Below are 13,691 nucleotides of genomic sequence, written 5' to 3'. Positions count from 1 at the left end.
AAGTTTATTTAGGTTTCTGGCAAAGCATGCTCGCTTCTGCTTATATTTAATGCATTTTAAAGGTTATGCTTTTTCCATGTGGAAGTTTCTTGTTGAACAGTGAATGTTTTATGAATAGGAGTTGTGGTTGTGCCATTGTGGTTGCAGTGGCAATTACTGTCTCTCTTCACTGCCCAGTGTGCCTCTTTTACCACTTAGACAAGCAGCCTGATGCTGTGGTGGGGCTAGCAGCCAAAAGGGAGTAAGCTAAATCCAAGATACAGAAAGCAATTCTGTGCAACTGCTATTTACCATATTAAGCTATTATTAGGCAAGAGTCAGTAAGCTAGAGATGAAGAGACGCTTGAAACAGAGTTGTGAGTGAAATGAAAAGGACAGTATGCAACTTCAGTAACCTCTCTAAATAGTTCACAGAAAGAAAAGGGGTACTTGTGGCACCTTAGAGACTAACCAATTTGAGCATAAGCTTTTGTGAGCTACAGCTCACAAAAGCTTATGCTCAAATTGATTAGTCTAAGGTGCCACAAGTACCCCTTTTCTTTTTGCAAATACAGACTAACCCGGCTGTTACTCTAAATAGTTCACGTTACACTTAACAGGGATTGAAATATTTTATAAATCAATTTGTTCCTTTTGTGCCCATCTATTCATATATTTCAATCATACGCAGCAACTTTTAACAGCTGAGATGCAAATCTATATATTTCACTACATTGCCTGTTTTGTCCTGCTTTAGAATTTCAAGCCCGCTGATATTACTTGCATTCAGTGCACAACTTGGCCACCCATACACTTCATGGTCTGCATACAGCCTGCAGAGACTTATAATATGGCCTGCCTGGAAGCAGGGTTCTCTTACTTGCAGACTGTCCTGTGCAATTTTTTTCCCCTTCTGACTAATGTGCTGGTGAGCCAGACTGAGATTAGTTTAACAATAGCCACCGGAATCAATTAGTATTAGCCATGTGATAGTGGTATAATCTTTTGTCATGTGACTGAGGCCATGAAAAGATACCAGCACTCCTGTGTGTTACATCCTTATTACATGGTGTCAGAAGTAAAGTACTGAGTTTGTCAAAAACTGACCAAATGAAGCCATTCAAATCCCTGTCTGGAAAGAAACCTGCATGTTCATAACCAAGAGGATGTTGCTTATATTTGCATGACAATATGGCTATGTCAATACTTAAAATCGCTATAGCAGCATAGACATTCACTACAGCAACAGGAAGGGTTCTTCTGTTGCTGTAGTTAATCCATTTTCCCAAGAGTTGGTAAACTCTTGGAAGAATTCTTCCGTTAACCTAGCACTGTCTACACTGGGGGTTAGGTCAACTTTATAACATTGCTCAGAATGCAGGTTATCCACTCAAGACTGCAACTTGGGAAAGGCACTTTTTCTTTACAAGAAACCAGTTGCCAGGTGAGACCATTTACCATGATGTTACATACATGTGTCCTAAACCTAAATCATTCATTTGAACTGTTAATACATGGATTATTTTTTATAGAACTGACAGCTAGATCCAAGTACAGTTATTGTAAGCAAAGGGCTTAACTTTCCAAAGAACAGTAGATTTTCAGGGCTCGTGAAAACTGTGCTTCCCAAATGAAAGCAATAATCAGGAGAATAACTAAAGTGTGGAAGAGATGATACTTACAATATTTTGCAATGATGTAGAACCAGTGCACCACCAAAAATACATCCCCCATATTAGAACCAAGAAATAAAGAAAGAGACTAATTTGATCAGATTATAAAATTCGATGCTATTGAACAAATACAAACACTAAATGATAGTGTTAACAGTATGTTTGCTAAAGTAACACCAAATACATTTTGTAAAGATCCAAGAGATTTGAATAAGGCCATCCAATGCAAATACTACCACATGAAGACAGCTGTTGAGGACAGTCATGTTGTCCCAGGGCAAGTACACCCTATCACCCTGGGGGTGGGGCAAGGGCATGATATCCCTGTAGTTAAGTCAGTATGGCTGCCCTCAGCCTCAGGGCTGCATGGTCTAATAGCCAGAGTCAGTAGGACACCTCTTGGCTGCAGGGAAACACAGCCTAATGGTCAGAGTCAATAGGTGGAGGTTTGGAGGGCCAGCACCCAAAAGGGGCAGCTGGGGTAGGGGGACCCAGGCCTTCCTTGCTCCACTGGGTCCCAGCCTAGGGCTTTGGTAGTGACAAATGGGTTTGCCACTAAATCAGCAGTGAATCCACCCACAACACATCAACTGCTGCAGGACACTGGTTAATCACTCCCTGGCTACTTTCTACCATGACTTCTGCAGTTGAAGTCAGGGTATCTTCAGGGCTCCTTGGGCAGCTGCTGCAATCTTCCTGGGGTGTCCACAAGTACCTGGGCCTCAGTCTCCTGCGGTCCAGGATCCTGTCTGTTCCTCCACTAGAATCAGTGAGGTGCATCCTTCCTTTTATACTGCAGCCACAGTGGGAGCATGCCCAGCAGGGTCAAGGGGGTGTGGCTTCCACTACTAAGAGTGCTGCTTTAACCCCTTCCGCTCATGTGTGGGAAAATACACCCCGTCACACATGTATACAATTCAAAATGAAAAGATGCTTTTCATCCTTGGATGCCAGAGAAGGGTTTTGTCAGGTCCTACCTGATATTGCAAGTACAAAATTCTGCACCCTCAACTCACTGAATGAAGTCTTGAAGGAAATTAGTCACATAGAGCACATACACAGTAACAAGGGATTCAGCTAGGTCCCAGGAAGATGGAATTTTGTACAAATGGTCAGGCTTCAAAACAAGGAATTATTATAGAGATTCTTTCAATAGTGCCTATAAATAGTGAAAATAAGGAGACACAAGACAAGGAACTGGTTGAGTCATATTTACTTCTGTTTCAAAATCTGACAAGCTATAATAAGAAACACAAAATGATCCAACATCACAATAGCTTGAGAGCATTTCTAGATGGATGATTTACAGAAAAAGCCCAGGCACCTCAAACCACAGGAAAAATCATTGGAAATACGGCAATGATAGTTCTGTACATAATGTAACTCTGTACAAAGGACATTATATCATAACCCACAGTGCTCATCTGGGTATGGAGAAGTACAAGAACAGAGTTTGAGGTGTGCTCTGAGGCATGAATGCTGCCATCCAAGAAAAAGGATCAAGTGTGAAATCTGTAATAAATACACAAAGCAAGATGTAAATGAACTGCTGGAACCTCATGGGATTCCTGTTCACTGTTGGTCTAAGGTTTTTACATAGCTATGAAATGGGGAGGATTTCCTCTTATTAGTGGAATACTAATCAGATTTTTTTTTTAACATTGAGACGTTGCAAAAAAGGAAGTAATAATGCACTAACACAGTTTAACTCAGTTTGCTCACATGGGATTCCAGAAGAGTTAACAACTAGTGTTCCACTAATTCACTAGTGGCTTTTTTAAACAATTCTTTTTGATACAGCATTTTATGCATATCACATCAAGCCCTTCATAGGCACAGTCAGATGGGTTTAAAAGATCACCAGAGATTTGGAAGCGGGACAAAAGAACCTATGTTCCTTAGTGAAAAATCTAAGAGCCTTTGAAACCAAAGACAATTAGCTCTGAAGCAGTTATAAAAGAACCACGCACCAGGAAACTAGAACAGATTAAATGTAACAAGAATGCCACACAGTTACCCCCCATTGCAAGTGGGAGAGATGTTAGTATTCACCCAAAAAGTGGGTGGCCACCTGCCAAGGTAACATCTATAAAATTTCAACCAAAATCATTAGGTATAATGCTACTGACAGTCTTCCTGCACTCACAGAAGTAACACAAGCACATCCAGCCACTGAAAATAAAAACTCAGAGCAGCAAACAGAGGATCTAGGATGGACCCACCTCAGCTGCCAAACAGGCCACTGAAGAAGGAACAAGAGCAAGAAGAGAACAAAAACTGGCATGTGATCAGAAAGCCACTGAGGTTCAGCAAAATGGTAATTATTGTCAGATACTCAATACTCTGCTTCCCATCTTAGACAACTTTATTTGTTTTATTAATTAGTTTATTTTGATTGATATTACTGTTTTTGTATTTGACTTTTTTGAAAGGGGAAGACACAACATTAATCACCAAACTCAGCGGATACTGACCCCAGTCCTTTGACAAGGGTCTTAACTTTTTTGTAAACCCTGATCCAGGTCATGTAACTGGGCACAGAAATTACCAGCACTTTTGTGTGTCACACCCTTATTACACTTGCTACGTACAATCGGAAAAGCTGTGCTCTGCTAAGTTCAAATGCAGTGCTTCCTTCTCCGAAGAGGAACTCCTCTTAGCTAAGTACAGCTCACTAGCATGTCAGGCAGATGGAGCAAGAAGGAGAATTGTGAGGATATAAAGGCAGAAAAAGGAGAGACATACAGTGAATGGAGATGAGGAAAGAGAACAGCAAATAACTAGGGTTAAGTTATGCAGCGCACCCTGAAAAAAAGACCCAAGGAAAGGAACAACATAGATGAGAAGGAAAATAGAGGAGAGGAATTCAGGAGGAAAAGAGGAAGGGAGAACTAGAGATTTAAAGAGAGAATGAGAAAATTAATTCTGGCAGACAAAGAATCATGGGAACAATTTTGGGGTGGACACATTGTGTGAACTATTTTTTACTAACTGGAGAAAAATCCCTGAATTTGGTACAGTATGTGTCTAATAGCACAAAGTATAGGGTTGAACATTTTATTCTTACACACAAAGTGCACTACACACCAGTGAAACAGTAGATTCATTATATTCAATAGATGATATGTAATGGTTCATGGGACATTTGAACAAGCATTCTGAAAGTGCTTTAAACTACATCAACCTTGGTCAGACATTTCTGAGGGCCTACAAAGAGCGTTTGGATGTTCACCAGATCTGCAATATCAGCTTGCTCTCTAGAGAATTCTACTGGAAAACAACCCTTTCTATTTAGGCAAAAAACTAAAAATAAACTTCTGCAACACCATAATACCTGCACGACAAAATGTACTAGTAGATTATGGAAATGCTGAATCACCAGTGCTTAAGGCCCAGTTTGAAGAATTTTTTTGGTGCATGGAAAGGTGGAGACTTGGCAAATAGATTCTGGAAGGCCATTCTAGCTACAAGAGGCAGAATGGAAGTAGGCAAAGTAGAGAGGGAAGGGGGAAATAGGAAAAAAAAAAAAGACTAGGAGGAAAAATGCCAGATCTGAAGGTGGTACATAGACAAGAACAGAATAATATTCATAAGGGACTGGCGACATGTGCAGTTCTTCCCAGAACATAAAAATGGGCCTCAACAATTAACAGTTCCAGACTCAAAGTTGCCAGCAGAAATGGAGAAATGGTCTGCTACTCAGAAAACATTCAGAAACAATAAAGCAACAATTTTGCCAAATTGTCTAGATCATCAGAAAGAGTCAACAATGACTGATTCTTTTTCAAGCCCAGTGTTCAAAATTCCCACAGGTTGAGTAATTATGCAACCTGAGCATTACAGGGGCTAATTGGGCAGAATAATCTCCAGATAACTCTGGGGTAACGGATAGTCTATTCCTCAAGTCAGATAATTTATTGTGATTTTGTAAATACTGCATTAAGTGAGTTGTACATTGAAAAGTATAGCTTAGAGGATATAAAGTCAAGTCATTCATAAGACAAACAACGGGAAAAACAACAAGTGGTAATGTTACAGGAAATGTTGGGGAAACTAAAATTCCTACGTGAGTTGTAGTGGGAAATGTTTTCAATCAACACACAAAAGAGTGTGGGAGGATCGGGCTGTCTTGTAATGGGGCTAAATATGGGGTTAAGTATAGCAGAAAGAATTTCATTCAGATGTCCTACAGTACAGTACATAGAAATATTAGTTATAGCTTGAAATTCTTATTTTAAAAAAGTAACTTTAAAAAAACAGAGATTCTGACCTTTGCTCCCATTTAACGTAACCACTGCAGCTCTCTGCCAAACTATCCTCTCTTCTTTAATGGTGTTTCCTTCATGTACCATTGTTATGTAAACTGGCTTACATGTTGGAAGAAATGGCTTTTCTAGTATTTTTAAAAGAAACATACCATTTATTGTCCATCTGGAAATAATGCATTATATAGCTTTCTTGCAGCATTTGTTTTCTAATGTCTATTTTGGGAACCTAACACATTTCAAAAACTTTTATCATGATTAGTTAGGTATATATGCAAGTCTTGCTGACAAGTCATTTTTCAAAACCTTATCCTATGTCACTGGGTGGGTGGTCCCCCAGTCAGAAAGAGAATTTGGAGAGGCCTGGGGTTGAGGGGAAGAAGTACATAGAGTTGATAGATTTGTCCAATATCAGGTAGGTTACTACACAAATCCTATGGGGCTTTTTATTGTGTTGTTGTCATTGTGTGTGTGTTTGTGAGAGAGAGAGAAAGTAATAATTCAGTTACAATTCATTCGATAGGAAATATTTAGCAGAAACCCTCCCCCCCACCCCACATGAATAACATCCAATAATTTTCACAAAAACTATGAGGGTCACTTTACACTGTATATGTTCAACAACTTCTAACCTCAGTGAAATACCCTCTTGGGCTACCATTTCCACCAAGTATATACACACACAATACAGCAAAACCTCACTAATATGCATACTTTGCCATTTTTTGTGAAAATTTGAATCTCTCCCACTTCTCACTACCTATTCCCCAGAGTGCTGCAGTGAGTTTTATTTAAGACTCGATTATTTTTTCACGTTATATTACATCCCGTTTACTAATACATCATTAAATGTTCTCATAAATCATTAAAACCAAGCTATAGGCTCTGATTCTGCAGACGTAAGCATGTGTGTAGCTATATGCACATGTGTAGTTCCAATGACTTCAGTGGTGCTAATCAAGGACCTGGTTCGGTGCCTACTGAAGGCAATCATATTCTTTCCATTGACTTCCATGGGTGCAGGATCAAGCCTCATCTGAGCAAAGTATGCACAGGCTTAAATCTTTAGAGGATCAGGGCTCATTACAGAATAAAATGAATAAAGTAACTTTTCTGATGTAGCATCCTTGCTTTTTTGTTGTTCCTTTAAGTGAGTCACAAAATTCAGTAATTCACAGTGGAGCTCTGGTTTATTAGTGAGTGCGTGAGGTTCTAGTGTAGGACATGTAGACAGCCACATGCCTCTGATTTCTATTAAAGGCTCAGCCTGCAATACATGATGTGGGCAAACAGCACACACACTCTCCCTCTGCTCCAGGAGCCACTGTTGCCAGTTGCCTAAACCACACTGAGGGCCTGACTAGCATAGCTGAAACCTGAAATGTTCCTCATCTGGAAATAATGCAGTAAGGACTCCATGCTATGGTGAGAGATGTGGTATAAGAACCTGAATCGAATCAAAATAACACCTTTGAAATACATTATTAAACATGAAAAAACATCACATTGTATGAAGAAAATGAACAACCCAGCATTAAAACATGAACGTCTCAAACGATCAGACTAGGTAATATTTTAACCAACCAAAAACTACATGCAGCTTCATTTACAGCAGCAGAGAAATAAACAGCATTACTTTCAATTCTCAGTGTTTAGAAAACATGAGTAACACTTGTGGGAGAGATTCTTGGATCCTGCAGAAAGCAGTTTTTGAAAGCCCGAGTATTCTAAATAGATTTTGAGCTCAGGAACAAAGATGATTGTACGGGAATAAAATTCTCCCCCTTCCAACCAGGAGCCAGGATATAGGGTAACAGTGCAGCTAGTCCACAAGTACCACTATAAGCTGCTGTAGAAGAAACAGGCAGCTGCGCCTCTCCATCCCTATGTAGAATTAATGGCTGGTAAATCTGTCCAGGCTGCTGACTCCACTGGCCATGTCCCCACCATTCTCCTCTGGGGTCCACAAGTTCCCCTCCATCCTCCTGCAGAGTGTGCTGCCATGGAGCCTGGATTCAAGACGCACAAGAAGCTGAGCAGTCCTTAACTGGACTCTCCAAAGTCTGGGCTCCAGTGCAGCTACCGTAGTTCTGCTGCATTCGGACCTTTCACACCTCCTCTCTAGCAAGGCGGATTTCTCCCATGGTTCATAATGATTAAAATAAATCTGCTTCAATCTCTTTCTCAAAGGCGGCTTAAGTAAACTTCGTAGCCTCCACTTTCTTGGCTTCAGTAAGTTTCATAACATCCTCAGGAGAACTGATCACAAAACTATGTATGTCCCACAAAATTTACTTTCAACTTGGCCAGGTACCATACTGCTGTAGCGATGCCAAGGTACCAAAGCTCTTTTTGACATCATCAAAGGCGTCTTTGTCTGTATGGTGTCTGCAGATTTGAAAACCTTTAGAATACTGTTTCTTCAGGAAAGAGAGACATTGGGCCCAATGGGTTTGTGAATGTATATAGTCTAACAGTTCTGCAAATACAGGTGTTAGTCTGTTTAAAGTATGAGTGTTCAAGAGCGTGTACCAAAGATTCCCCCAAAAGGGAAACTGACTTTGAATATTTACCCATAAGGTTTTTTTACCCTCCTAGCTGATATTGGTGACACATTTTCAGAAAATCTGTATAGGCTTTGTAACTCTTACAACTATTTTGCAAAATATTTAATATATAACTTGCTTGATTCCACTTCTTCTGGGGCCTCAACAATCTACCAATTTATTAATTCTCACTTTTAGTTTTCATAAGATGGTGTTCAGAGAACAGTATTTTAATCTAATTGTCCTGTACAGAAATTAGTATACATCTATTCTGTTATTAAAGGATCAAAACTATTCCTTACCCTCATTTTAGGCTGCTTTCTGAGTTGCAGCAGACTCAGTAATTTATTGTTATTACCTTTATAATTTTATATATTTGTAACAGGGTCATCACCGTCCTCTTGTGAGCGCCCCCTCTGGTTGGGTGTGTCAGCATTCTTTCAGTAAGTAGTCCCGGCCCTGGTATTGGGCCATATCCCCAGGGCTTCCTCCCTGGAGACACTATCTTCCTGCGGCTCTCCCCAGGCTCAGTCCCCACAGCCAGCCATGAGCTTCCTCAATGCTCTCCCAGTCCCTGCTAGCAAACTGTCTTAGGCACAGTCCTAGCAGCAGCCTCTTACTCCCCCAGTCCCTGCCAGCAGACTGTCTTTGATCCTGCTGCTCTTCCAGCTAAGCACGCAGTCCTTTCTTCTCCAGCTCCAAGCAGCAACTAATTGCTGCTCTGTTCTGCAGTTCCTTTTATATGGCCTTCCTGGCCCCTAATTGGTCGTTCCTCGCAACCACTCTAGGCCACTTGGGGGACCTCTCCACTGCTCCTTTCCTGGGATGGGTGTGGCAGAACCCTGAGGCCTCCTGCCTATGGGCCTAGTCCACCCCATCACAATATTTTTTATTTATATAGAACTAATGATGTCCTAAAATATCTTCAGGAGGAATGTGGCTGAACTGTTTCATGCCTTGAGCTGTATAAAGCTTTATAATGGAATTGTGCTCTGAAGATAGCTGAATTCTTGTGCTATTGTAATTATTCTTTTTTTTTTCACAGAAAGTGGGGATTGGGGTTCCATTGTGGTACACACTGTACACACACTTCTTTAAAAGACAGTTTCTGCCCCAAAGAGTTTGCAATCTAAATTATACCAGGACACAACAAGTGAACAAAGCAATGAGTGGGTAGGATGGAGGAGGGATAGAAGTGGAGAATGAGATAACAGTTAAACAAGTGTATGTGAGCACAATGAGCATTAGTTCAGCACCTGCCTTGCCATTGTTGTCTCTCAATGTCTCGAAAATGTATGATGGATAAGGTAATGCCTAAGTGGATTTTGTTGGAGAGTTTTTCCTATAGTTATGAAGGGACATTGCTGAAAGAATGGAAGCATTTGTGGAAAAGCTGAAAAACATCAGTGGAAGCTGAGATTGTTGGTGGAGTTTGAATAGTGATTGATGTCACAATGAGTTAATGAACAAGCTGGACAGCTTGGGGCAAGTTATAAGATCACTTCATGTTGAATCACCAGCTGAAGTTTTGGTATGGTCTTCCTAGCCTGGAGGTAATCAAGCCTTACTGTACTGTGACTAGGTCAGCATTTAAGATGAAAGAGTCATGGAGTTCAGTGCCAGAAAGGACCACCAGATCATCTTGTCTGACTTCCTGTATCTCACAGGCCACCAACACAACCCGGACCTGAACACTAACCCCAACAACTGAAAAGGCACAATCTCTTAGCTATCCAAAAAGTGAGAGAAGACCTCTTACTGGCCTGTATCTTCAGACACAGCCTCGGACAAATAAGACTTAACAAATGGAATTTTTTTTTTTTAAAAAAAAACCCTATTAACAACAACAACAGCAAAAACATCTGTGTGAGGTTACAGTGTGTATTAATGCTACAAACTATTTTCAGTCTCATCTTTCTATAACCATATTCTTGTCCACTTGATTCAACAAGAAAAGTCACAAGGCAAGATACACAGAGCCTGTAACACATCAAGAATGGGTCCTCACCTGACACTGCTAAGACAATTTGCCCAGTACAAGGAAGCAGTTAAGTAGTGTTAACAGTCCAGACTATACGCTGAATTGTAAATGACTAGCAAATAAGCTATTAATTAAAATAGAAATTGAATCCATCTTATGGGATTTAAGGAGAAATAGGATTCTCAAAAGGTCTTGTTGGAGTGCTCCTGTAATATAGCTAGAGGCAGTATTTTAATTTTCAAATAATCTAACTCTATAATTAAAGTTACATTTTGCTGTAAATTTTAAAATATTAATAAAACTTGAATAAATCTGGCCAAAGTGCTGATAGGCAAAAACAGAAATATGCTAATGACCACCTTTTTCAAAGAGGTATGTATGAAAGAGCCACATTCCAACTGACAAAGTTCACTGGTCTAGTTTAGTTGTGCTTTGTAATTCTAATTAAGTTTTCTTTATCAATCAGTTTTTTAAACAGGTTTTTCCTTTCATGAGTCTGAATCAGACATTTAATTAAATTTATCTAGCAAATGTAGTAACAAATCTTAGGCCATCTTTGTTTTACATGCTTTGTTGTTTTTTGCCACCCAGGATGCAATATTGAGAAAAATTCATAGGCGACGTATAAAGCGGTGTACATTAATTGTTAATATGTGTGTGCTTGGAGAGTTTCCAGGAGTCTAGCTAAAAACTGTCTCCAGGCCGGAACACGGCATTTCACAAAGTTTCTACTTTTTAACATATTTTGTGCTCTATGGCTGATACCAAGTGTGTCTTTGATCTACAGGCAATCACAGACCTTGAGAAAGCTGATGGCCATGCCAGCTATTTTGTAACATATGGAATAAAATAGCTGGAGACAGTGGAAGCCTTAGGCAAAGACACTAGGCCACATGCAAAGCCCAGCAGCTGTGAAGCCATGTGGGCTGAGGGGTTTCCTTGGGGACTGAATGCAGATGCAGGAGCTGGGGCATTGATTGGCCGGAACTGAGCGTGAAGAGCTCTGTGTGACTTGAAAGCTTCTCTCTTTCACCAACAGAAGTTGGTCCAATAAAAGGTATTACTTCACCCACCTTGTATGTGTCAGATGCAGAAAACAACCAGCATGCCAACAAGAATGCCAGGAGAAAGTGAGCAGAAAGCCAGAGAAACAGTCGACAGCGTGGACCAGCCACAGGGTTTTAACTGCAATGTAGACATACTCTAAGAGGCTATTTTGAGAGATAGTGAGATGTCATGTGCTCCACTGGGAGCAGCAGGCTGAGAAACACCCAGCTGTATATCTCATTATCACAATGCCCAGAGAAAATCAGTTCCAGGAGCAGCTAGCATAAACTCCACCTGGGTAAGGTCTAAGTGATACTTGTTGGTAGGATGGCCATATTTTCCTATGCTGAATACAGGACACCTGGTAAAATTACTCGTAGTCAAGTGAGTTCAACGGCAATCAATCTTCCACACATTCAAATGAACATCAAGTTGACTGAGCTGCTGTTAAAAAGAAATACTGCGTAGTTGGATTATTTTTATTTACCTTGTTATCGTTAAGGCTTTAGGGTTCACACGAGGAGAGGTGACACACACACACACACTCCCATACACCTCTCTCACACAGAGAGGGGTGACTGATTGACTTGATCCTCCCTGCCAGTGCTCTCCACCCTCCATGCCTGGCTGGGCCCCTGGGATGGACCCGTCTGTTCTTGTACCTGGTGCTGCATCTTCGTGAGGCAACACATGGGGGAGCACGCAGGGTCACATGCCTCCCTGCCCCCCGCAGATTTCTGCCCGGGTTCACACCAGAATGTGGCCAGCAGTAGCCTTTCGTCATGGTGCGGGAGGGAAGGGATGGGAATTGCTTCCAGCCGCAGGAGAGGAGTGGGGAAGGGGTGACCTGGGTCTATGCAGAGCTCATCTCTCCCCCCCTCGCTCCCCACTCCTGTGTGGCTGGAAGCAGCTTGTCCCTTCCTGCCTGCACAGTGTCGAAAGGCAACTAACACCTCCAGACTGCTGCTGGCCACGGACATAACCCAGCCGACTCCTGTCCTCTGACTAAAGCGCAGGCAGGAAGGGGTTAAGCCCTAAGGATGCATTGTGCACCAGGACCCAGGGAACCTGACTGCAGGGGCTTCAGCGAACCTGGCCAGAGAGGTGGCTCAGCAGCGGAGGGTGTCTAGGGGACGGAGCAGCCCCATGCTTCGTGGGGGCAGGACCCAGGATGGGGGCGGAGGGTGAAGAGGGTGCTAAGCCCCTGCCTGGGGGGCTGCTGTGGAGCCTGCGGGCTTGGGGTGTGAACAGATTGGAAATTGTTCCCCTTTCCCCGCCCTGCCCCTCCTCTCCCCACTCCAGAGCTTAGCTGAGGGGCAGAGAGGCTTCCCTGTGCCAGGGCTGTGTAGGGCTTTGGCACACACGGGGATTGGCTTCTCCAGGCCAGCACCCCAGGCCACAGGGTGTTGGGCTTTCCCAGGGCACCAGCCCAGCCTGAGGCAGTGGGAGAAAGAAGGAGCCTGCTGGCCAGGCTGCTGGCCAGCTGAGTGCTCCGACCAGGAACTGGTTCTCTGCCCCACTGGGGGCGGGATGTGGAGGAGCAGCGGGGATGAAGGGACAAAGCAGGGAGAGAACAGAGAGAAGGGGAGCACGTAAAGGGCCACTGGGCGGGTAGAAGAGATGACATGTAACTGGCCGCTGCCTAGCGCTTGCATGCACTTACCAGCGGCTGTGGAATACAGCCAGCACCAGCCGGAAACAGGACAGGGGGCAAGGCCCTGCTGACCGCGAGCCGGCATGCAGTGGGGACTGCACTGACGGACCAACAGGGGAAGCAGCCGGCCCCACATGCTGCAGCTTTGCCCCGCCACCAGCTTTGCACACCCACCCCCATCATCAGCCACTGTCTTATAGTGAGAGTCGCAAGGAGCTCCATCTATTTAGCTTAACAAAGAGAAGGCTAAGGGATGACTTGAAAGTACCTACATGGGAAACAAATATGTGATAAGGGGCTCTTCAGTGTAGCAGAGAAAGTATAACAAGATCAAATGGCTGGAATCTGAAGCTAGTCAAATTTAGACTGGAAATAAAGCATATATTTTTAAAGTGATTAACCCTTAGAACAATTTACCGGGGTTTACTGGATGTTTTTTTCTAAAAGATCTGCTCTAGGAATTATTTTGGAGAAGTTCTATGGCCTGTGTTATACAGGAGTTCAGATGAAATGATCACCTTGGTCCCTTCTGGACTTGAAATCTAT

This window comes from Lepidochelys kempii, chromosome 2, assembly GCF_965140285.1.
Source record: "Lepidochelys kempii isolate rLepKem1 chromosome 2, rLepKem1.hap1, whole genome shotgun sequence".
In the NCBI taxonomy this organism is placed as follows: domain Eukaryota; kingdom Metazoa; phylum Chordata; order Testudines; family Cheloniidae; genus Lepidochelys; species Lepidochelys kempii.
Note: the sequence above shows the minus strand (reverse complement) of the source record.